The 9,666-nt window shown below is 40.5% G+C and overlaps 1 protein-coding gene and 1 long non-coding RNA gene across 3 annotated transcripts in view; one reads left to right on the forward strand and one right to left on the reverse strand.

Annotated features, from left to right (window-relative positions):
- Positions 1-779, reverse strand: part of gpr142 (G protein-coupled receptor 142) — a 7,206-nt gene extending 6,427 nt beyond the window's left edge. The window contains exon 1 of the mRNA XM_015356641.2: positions 621-779. The gene's annotated coding sequence lies outside the window, so the exon portion shown is untranslated. The remainder of the gene's footprint in view (positions 1-620) is intronic.
- Positions 1-9,315, forward strand: part of LOC138241280 (uncharacterized) — a 22,362-nt gene extending 13,047 nt beyond the window's left edge. For both annotated transcript variants that reach the window (XR_011190495.1, XR_011190496.1), the window contains exons 3-4: positions 7,413-7,471; positions 8,420-9,315. This is a non-coding gene — a long non-coding RNA (uncharacterized lncRNA). The remainder of the gene's footprint in view (positions 1-7,412; positions 7,472-8,419) is intronic.
- Positions 9,316-9,666: the final 351 nt, after the last annotated feature.

A 9,666-nucleotide genomic window follows, 5' to 3' on the forward strand; every position in this document is an offset into this window, starting at 1 on the left:
ATTGAAAATAGGTGATGACTCAAGAGTAATACCATACAAATAGATGGGCACTGGCAGAGAAAGGTGAGGAAGACTGAAAAGAGATAACCGTCTGTGTCTTTGGTGTCTACCTTTAAGTGACTTTTTCTCTTTTTTTAATTTGGACAAAAATTTGCTAACATTCTGTGGTGAGTGTGATTAAAACGTAATTTATTTTTTTAAAATGCTGATTTTTCAGACTGTAGATTACAGCAACTGCATAAATCCGACTGTGGTGCATTACACTCTTCTGCATAAGTCTCTGTTTTAAATAGGCATTTTTTGATGAAGACTAAAGATTCTGCGTTCTGAAAACATAAACAAGATTCTGACAATGGAAGAAATAAGAGATTATTTTTGAGGAAATGGAAGAAATAAGGCAAAGGAGCTGTACAAACAGGACAACACAGAAGCAATTTGTATATCTGAGAGCTTTTTAAGACGAAAGCTAAGTTCAGTAACTTGCAGGCTCTGTGTTTGTGTTATGTATTGAGTTCATAGTCTTGAAATCTGTTCTAATCGCAAGTATTTGATTTGGATCCCCTTTTTCTCAGCCAGTTTTTGCTGTGTTTTAAATAGCTTTAAAAAATCCTTGCTCTTACCTTTACACCCAAGGGTTTCTGTCCATCGGTCCTGTGGTCTGCAGCTCTGTCTGCTCTGCTGCATAGTCCCAACAGCCGGGGCTGTCTTGAGGGACGACTAGATCTGATGAGAAGAAGGGGGCTACAGGCTGCAAGCACATTACTGCAGTGACAGCAGGAGAAAAGAGTGGAGGAGAGAGGGAGCTGGAGGGAGAGAGAGAAGGGAGAGTAGGTGAAAACGCAAGAGGGGGTGGGAGTTAGACGAAGGAGGCAAAGACAGATGACAATAGGATGAAGACAGGTGCATTAATACAGAGCACAGGTGGGAAAGCGAGCATGACCGTGACTGAAAAATGAAAAGGGGAAGGAGGGTTTAATGGAAAAGAGGGTAAAGTTTGGAACAGAGGTACAGGCACAGTTGCGTGAGAACAAATCCCCTATATACAGTAGCATCTTTTTTTAAATACCGATCTTATTGCGTGAATCCCATACCTAAATATTGCACCATTTACAGCATTCTATTGCTTGCTTCGCTGTGATTAGAATTCAAAGTATGCTCAGGGAAGAGCACTGTGCTCTTAAAATTTTACAGCTCCAATTCTGCAGGTCTGAGACAGAGGGGGATAGAGCTGTCACAGAAAACATGAGCTTCTGCAGACAGTTCTCTCCACTTGTAATTTCGTGCTTCTTTTTGTGTTTCGTTGGACACTTGTGAATACTTTCCCTACCTGTTCTTTTGGGTGACTAGCATGAAACATTGAAGTGATCTTCAATGGTGCGTTAATGGTGTGTTAGCAAAACAAAAATGTACCTTGTGAATTTATGGGCAGCTAGAGACAAGCTTCTCTAGCGTGTAGCCTCTGAAAAGCTCGAGTCCTTTACCTTATAGTTCGTTACACAATTTATTTTGGCAGATGACTTTGTTATATTTTCTTTAATGCCCTTTGTAATGTACCTTTACTACATGCTGCTTTAGAATGAATCATTGCAACCTGCTCTGAGATACAATTCTCCAATTATAAAAAAACACATTGATTTCATTGTTATTTTACACTCAAATTATGCACTAGCTGTTCCACATAAAAGAAGGCAAACTGCAGCCTGCTTGAATTGCACTTACTGCTACACTAAAACAACACTGAGGAACTGTGGCACAGGGAGCAACAGGCAATAAGACTGAGGAACATGAAAAAGGGGTTTTTAATTGGATCATCTGTCTAGCAGATGAATAACCAGAAGAAGGGATGCTTACTTCAGACAGAGGTTATCTAGTTAATATCCTGTAAAAAAAACAATTACTTCCTTTAAAAAACAATGATAATTGAAATGTTTTTTTTTTGTGGGACTATTCTTTTCTACAGAAAAGAGATGCAACAGATAATCACACCTGACATAAGAAGAGTATTAAGTACTTTTGCGATTGTGTACTACAAATCACCTTTTGAAATGCAGTTATGGTGGAAATAGAAATTATTTGGTGTTGTGACTTCTTCCTTGGACAGCAGAAAAGCTCCTCCAGATCACCCCAATAGTTGCTGCAGGGTGAATTTAAAACCAGAATCCATATAAAGACAGCTTTTTGTATAGAACAATTTAATATCTAAAATAAGTATTAAAAACTATGTGTTTGTTAAAGGAAATGTAGCATATTTTAAGCCACTGCTTTTGGATGCATAAGAGAAAAGTTGTAGGTCAGTGCAGTTTTACTGTGATTGAATTCACAGCTTGTTGGAAATGTCAGATGAGTCAGTCATTTGAAAAATCTGTCTGCCTTATGTGATTTGAAATCTCTGTTTGGTCTTGGAAACCTTTTTTTATAGTTCCAAGATAACACTTGAGCCATTTGAAAGTCTAAAGATGTTTAAAAATCATTGTAAAGGGGGTATTAATTAATTCTGTAAGAATGATAAGTATGACCAATATTTGAATGACTTCTTATAGAACGCAGGGCATGCAAACCTTTATCATGATCCTAGAATTGAACTATGTGATTAGTTAGTTTAAGGTTTTCATTTCTTTCTATAAAGCAGGCAAACTTTCCTTTTATTTCTGTAGTTTCTTCGCTCGTATTTTGAAAGAGATTAATAGAGTTCCCCAATTATTCCATTTTATTATGAAGGCATTAAAAGGCAATGCAACGTAGATTAATATGTGACTTTTTCTGCTTTTTGCACATACGGTTTTGAACTCTGTTGTAACTTTCTGTTGAATAAGCCATTAACAAGATAGTGTATCAGTATAAATAGACACAGTGGCTCAATGTTAGCTGGATTAGTTGTTTTATTTTTGATGCAAGAACAACAAGATCTGTGACAACAAGAACATCAAGATTTTACAAATGCGTTTGTTCCATAATGAAACAATTCTGATTATTTGCAATTCCACATTTAAAGCTACGTAGATTACAGATCAGAATTAAACATTGGTAATGCTACCCTGTAAAGTGGTTGCATCCCTTTGTTAATATCTTACTTGCGTCATGTTTGTGTTTAAAACCACACATAACATCTCACTAAATTCATTAAGCAAATGTGGACCTCCACACTGAATGCTAAAACCTGCATTACAGTTATCATACCTCAGCGTAAAGCCCCAGCAGGTGTGAGAGTTGTGTATCCCTGGAGAAGTGAAAGCAGTCCAGGAAAAATGACCTTTTAATTGATAGCAAACTGGGGTTGCTATGGCACTGACTCTGCTAGGCAGGACCAGTTAGACAGACCCCTGTAGTTCAGAAGTGGCAAGTCCCAGTGAAGACTGCAAGGTTTGCATCATACTGTATGTCTGGGAGTACTGAAGGATGGTGTCTTGTTCTGTGTGCTTTTTTTTTCAACTAAGCCAGGACAAAACTGCCGAGCAGCGTGGTTGCGCACTAGTTAGCATTGCTACTTTGCAGTGCTGAGGCCCTGGGTTCAATTTTGGATCTGGGGGGCTCATATATGTTGCTCGTTCGTTATATGTACCTGTGGGGTTTCTCTAGGTGCTCCTGTTTCCTCCTACAGTCCAAAAACATACTGGTAGGTTAATTGACTTCTGGGAAAACTGGCTGTGGTGTGTGTTTGTGTCTGTTTGCCCTGAAAGGGACTGGTTCCTGTCCAGGGTATACCCTGCCTTACACCCATTGCTTGCAGGGATAGGACCTGGCTCCCCTGCAACCCTGAATTAGAAGAAGCAGTTGGAAAATGGATGACAAAATTAGATGACAAAAGTACTACCTCACTTTAACCTTTTCAATCAATTTACAATCGGTTGCACCGGTTGTGCATTTGTGCAAACTTAATCTGCAGCTGGGTACACAGTGTTTTGCCTTTTAACTTTCCACTTTGGATGAGCCTGTCATACCCCTGGCCACTCAGAATGATACAATGCTAATAGACATGGGACTACGTTATGTGTACCGGCAAACAATTACTGTATAAGCCACACTTCATTATGGTAAAGAGGGTTTGATAGTAATATTTTAATTGAGACCCACGTCTGCTGTTCAGACCTAGTCAGCAGATGCTTTGAAGAGGAGGATCATGGAATTCATCTGTGCAGTTGGAATTCCACAATTCTGAATTACCTGAAGGTGACTTTGCAGGGCAACAAGTAACAAGAGAATTTTGTTCCACCTTTAACAAGGCAATAGAGACGCACAGAGTGAGGTGTTTCACTGCTCCTCTCTCACAGAAGAGAATGTGAGACTCTACACACAAGAGTGTCAAGGAACCTCCATGACCATGATTATTAATTCCATTCAAACCCTCTTCCGTCACATCAGGGTTAGTCAAGCAGATAATGAACCCCGTGCCGATGATGGAGAGGGCCCAATAACCCGGCACACTTCCTCTGGTCACACATGCGACTGCGCTCCTGGAGGAAAAAGAGCTCATTAATCGTGCCAGCAGGGAGGCTGCAGGGAGACGCAGGTCAGGGAGTTTAAAGAACTGTGAGCTGGAGATGGGGGTGGTAGGTAGTGGGGGGGTGTGGGTGTAACACATTTGTTACCAAACCTTTCTCGACAAATTCACCGTATCACATTCACCTCGGGCCTCTCTTCCTGGCCCAGTCCTGAGGGACTTCAGAAAACACAATTATAGTGACGTCAATCTGATCACCAGTACTCCGCTGTCCATAATCTATTATCAAATTAGACCACTGTCATATCCCCAGAACAGAATTCGCTGTACAAACTACATTTAAATGTTGGATATTAATATGTATTATTTGATCCGCACATTATGTTATTCTGCAATCAACTAAAGTACTTGAAATAGGCTCTTCTCATGTATGATATGGGTTGAAGTTTTATTCCAGATCAAAAAGACAATTTTAATGCCATCTTTTTTTTTTTGAGGCTGAAAAATGATGGACCTGCATTATGTTAGCACGAAAAAGTAAAGACCCCCTTCTCATAACTACGCTGGAGTAGTCTGAGAAGCACTGAGGAGCCTGCCCTATCTTTGTGTATCTGAGCTTCATGTCTGGCCTTTCCATATGTTCTCAATATCTTACAGTGCCATTTCTTGCTGCCTACAAGGTTATCATTTTCCTCTGGTACTGTTCAAACAGCAAAGAGACACAGGAGCTGTGTAATTAGGTAGAGATGAAGAGATTCGCAGAGCACACACACTAATGGGCTCTGTGTCAAGACAGCGAGCTAGGAGGGACAAGGTCCCTTCTCAGGAACTGGGGCTCCATGTCATTTGCTCCTGCAAATTACAGATCATACTGTATATTCGGCCAATACTATCTCAGTTATTTTAAACTTCTCTGCAGTGATTAATTACTGTCCATCTTCCAACCGAAAGCTATCCAAATCATCTCTTGCTCCCCCATATGACACTTCCTGTTGTTGAGAACAGTCCCCAGTCATAGCCTTTAAAGTTTGCCTTGCACACTTGACAAATAACTGTTCACTTGATTGACGCCCTTCTAATTAAGCTATTTTAACTGTCAGGTTTCCATAGCAATGGTTTATATTATGGTTCTCTGAGTTTCTTCTCTGCAAAAAAAATCCAAATTATTTTAAGGAGCTTAGAAATGCTGGCTCAACAACCCTTTAATTGATGTGTTTACAGCAGCCAGACAATTATAATGGTAAATTATGTCTTCCTTTCCCCATACTCTCCTTTTTTCAGTGCCACTGTGATAGAATGCATTTTATGTAATGTCCTGTGTCTTGCAAACATCTTCCAAAAAGAGCACATTTATTCCCAATCTAGCAGATTTTGCAAATTTGGCTTGCTTAATGTCAAAGCCCTGTGATTATGTCTTATAAGCTATCCAGGGTCAGTTTCTCCTTTTGTCCTATTTTGTGCTATAGGTAATATAGCACAGTACAGGAGCACGGTGAGATTAAGTGTATGTACAGTATGACACCAAGCCAGATGATTTGAAATTCATGGCAGAACCTTTTATCAAGAAAGGATTCTGATGGCCATCCCTCTACAAATATAACCTATAGGTGACCTGTAGACTTCTAAAAGCAGTTTCTAAACATTCTATGCATACATTTCTATGTTGCCATTAGGACATGCCTATAGAAACCTTGGTGTCATTATTTTAAGGACTTCTGTTCTTCTGCTCAGACTGTTCTGCCCCAGCTTGTTGGATCTGAATTCACAGCTTTTTGGATGCTTGACCCATCTCCCAGTCTGACAGCATTTTATACTGTATCTCTAGCAGAAAACCTGGACCTGGAAGGCGACAGCACTTACTAAAAGATCAAGGGATGCGCAGGAGGTCTGCAGCAAGCCAGCAATGCTAGGTGTCAGTGTTTGTGCAGCAGCCCTGCAGATCCCCCGGTGCCGTGACCCATAGTAAAAGCCCTGCTTTAGTGATGTTTGCAATGAGAGCCAGCGCAGAAAATGTGATGACAAAGAGCCAAGGCTCCCTAAGCCACAGTGCATTAGAAAAGCTATATCACAGCAGATTGCAAAATGAGCTGTTTTCTCCAGCCCGAGTCCAAGCTGCGGACTGTCTTATCTGACAAATAACACGAGAGGCTTTTAACTTCAGATAGGGAAGCAACGTGAAACACAACACGTCTGATAAATGCCATGCTCTCTACCTGTCCGAAACTCTGCTGTTTAAATAGTGGGAGGAGCACAAGAAAAAGAACTTACAGGCTGTGTTTCACTTCCCCCTTTCTAAAAGGAACTAAAAAATTGTTAAGGTGGGCGCCTAAAGAGCAAATACATACTGTAGACAAAGAACTTTTGTTGCTGCAGCATAATTTGGGCAGTTTGACTTGATTTGGAGTGTGATAGAACTGAACGAAAATGCGTGTCAACCCTTTTGTGAATGGGATCTACATTAGTAATTGTCTAGTTCGGGGGGTATCTTGAGAGGGTTTTTGAGTCCGTATCTAAATTGAAATCAATACGAATCCAATGTGTGTATATTGGATTTGTGCAAAGAAAGATGAGGATTTCCCATAGAAGTCTGAGGACAATCTCCACAGGGATTTACTTTTTATTTACTTTCCACTTTTCAACCTATATTGTGACTTTGCTATATGCTTGGCAGTGTAATACACATTCACACCTGCTCTCTGCTAAAATAATCTGCAATGTTAACCTGATTAGGCATTTCGTTTTGCACATTTCTAAAACAATTGAAGGTTCTTAAACAATTTGGATATGTTTGAGATGAGATACGCAGCATCTGATTTGGTTTTACATATAAAGAAAGAAAGAAGTTTTTCGACTGAGTTTGGTCATAACACTTAATAAATGAAATTACAGATAAAAAGAAATACAGTACAAACTGTCTTCTAATGACACCCAGCAAACGGATGTCTTAAGTGAACTATTTCTCCCTGTTTTCTAGCTGTCGAATCAAGCGGGAGGCAGAGGAGTCAGGAAAAAGGAACAGTGTGCCCTCTGCTGGTAATTAAGAATCAGAAATACAGTACAGGACTGTTGAGAAACTGGGGGCTCTGGCATTTAAAGGAACAAACTCTGGTGCATCTGAAAAACGTCCTCCTCAAAAACAAACAAAATATTAGTGTTCATAATTACATTTTGGATACTATTAAATGTGTTGTTGCAAATATCCTGACTCTGCAAGACCACACCTGCAATGTTTTAAAATCTAATTATTTCGTATGTCTCCTTTAATTCTTTTTTTAAAGAGCCTGTGCTGGGGAGGCCAGGTCACTTTTGTTCTGTGCCTGCTCCATTGTTTTAAGTAACTGTATTATCTTTACTTGTTTAGCTGACAACATTATTCAGGTTAGCTTTTAAGCTGTATGAAATTTACATTATGTGTAAGTACAAGGAGCAGGTATACAGGTACAGAAAACAGTAAAAGTAAATTAATAAAATGACAATGTGGAGGCATGGTGGCACAGTGTTAGCATTGCAGCCTCGCAGTGCTGGGGCCCTAGGGTGCATGGGGAGCTTGCATGTTCTTCCCTAGTTTGCAAGGGTTTTCTTGGGGTAATCTGGTTTTCTCCCACAGTCCAAAGACTGTTCGGTTAATTGTCTTCTGGGAAAGCTGCCCCTGGTGTGAATCTGTGTTTGGTCGTACCTGTGCACGCCTAGTGATGGACCCGTGTCCTGTCCTGGTTGTATCTTGCCTGGCTCCTGTTGCTTGCTGGGAAAGGCTGCAGCTTTCCCCTTACCCTGAATGGGACAAAGTGGTTAGAAAATGGATGGATGGATAATGAAAATAAGGCTGGCACACGCTGTGAGAATAACACATTGGGCCATAAAATGAAATGGTAAGAATATGTGTTTCATATGTGAATTTAGCAAGTTCTACTTACAGTTTGAAAACTACATGCTAGCGTAGTACAGTATAAGAGTTATCAAACATTCTCCTGTTTCTTCTAGGTAGATCAGTCCACTGAGGCATGAAGGAGGAGAACAAATGGGCTCTGAAGTAAGAGACCAATTAAACGGACTGCTGCTTAAAAGAAACCTTAAAAACCTGCAGGCACACCAACTCTGCAGGACCAGGACTGGGCACACCTAATCTAGATGGAAGAGGAGTGAAAAGGGCAAGAGGCTGTGTAGAGAGAAGAAAGAGACCGAAGAGAGACATGAGCTGTTTGGCTGACACAATGGCAGATGTGAACTAGGATTTTGAATCAGAGGCATGCATTGACAGAGAGCCTGTAGCAGAAAAGGAGGCAAAGAAATGCTTGTGAACAATGATGAAAGGTGAGACTCCGAATCCTGGAAGCTGGAGCGGGCGGATAGTGTCGGTAGGGAGACCAAATGTGAGTTACAATAGTCTAGGCAAGACAGTACCAGGGTCTGGACAAGATGTTGTGCAGGTAAGGAGTTTGCAGATGTTGCTCAAGAAGAAGTGGCTGGAGCGCACCACAGAGGAAATGTGGGAACAGGAGAGGGATGGGTAACAAGCGATATCTTGACAAAGGAAGAGGAGGAAATGGGTGTATCAGTCAAGAGGAAAAAAGATGGCGAGGTCCACAGAGGGGGAAGAAGATGAAAGGAAAAAGACCATGAGATCAGGCAGCAAGCTGCATCCATATATATGCTTAAAATGGAGCTTGTGATCACTGGTGAAAGATTTCAGTAATCCTGTTCTGCCTCATTTCAATAATGCAGCCTTACATCCATGTCTTATGTGACTATAGCGTGGTATATTAAACCATCTCTACAATATATGGGCCATCTTCACCTACATCTTTCCAGCTCTATTAGTTTTACGATAAAAAATATAGCTGTGATGGTTGTTATTGGTGCAATCCAATATCATTACAATAAAAATAACATGAAGAAATTAGTCCTGGTGCCAATTATTCCTGCCGGGTGTAATTACCATTGACTCAGAGCACAAACTAATTCCCTGATTTCCCCTCAGAACTCCCATGGGTTAGTGTAGGTCTGCCAGATTCAATGCACAATTATAGCTGGTTTCCACTTCTCTTTGCTCTTCTTCAGAACTCAGTTCTGTGTTCTGTGTTCTCCTTGCAGAGGAAGAAGTACGTCTTGGTACAATTTAAGATGTACTTCCACACAGTTTCCACTTGTACCCTCAGGTTTATGTTTCACTTGTCGTTTGGAAGACGTCCACTGGGTTGACTTTGTCAAAGTCTTTTAGGATTTTGAAT

Source organism: Lepisosteus oculatus, chromosome 9 (genome assembly GCF_040954835.1).
Source record: "Lepisosteus oculatus isolate fLepOcu1 chromosome 9, fLepOcu1.hap2, whole genome shotgun sequence".
Taxonomy (NCBI): Eukaryota; Metazoa; Chordata; class Actinopteri; order Semionotiformes; family Lepisosteidae; genus Lepisosteus; species Lepisosteus oculatus.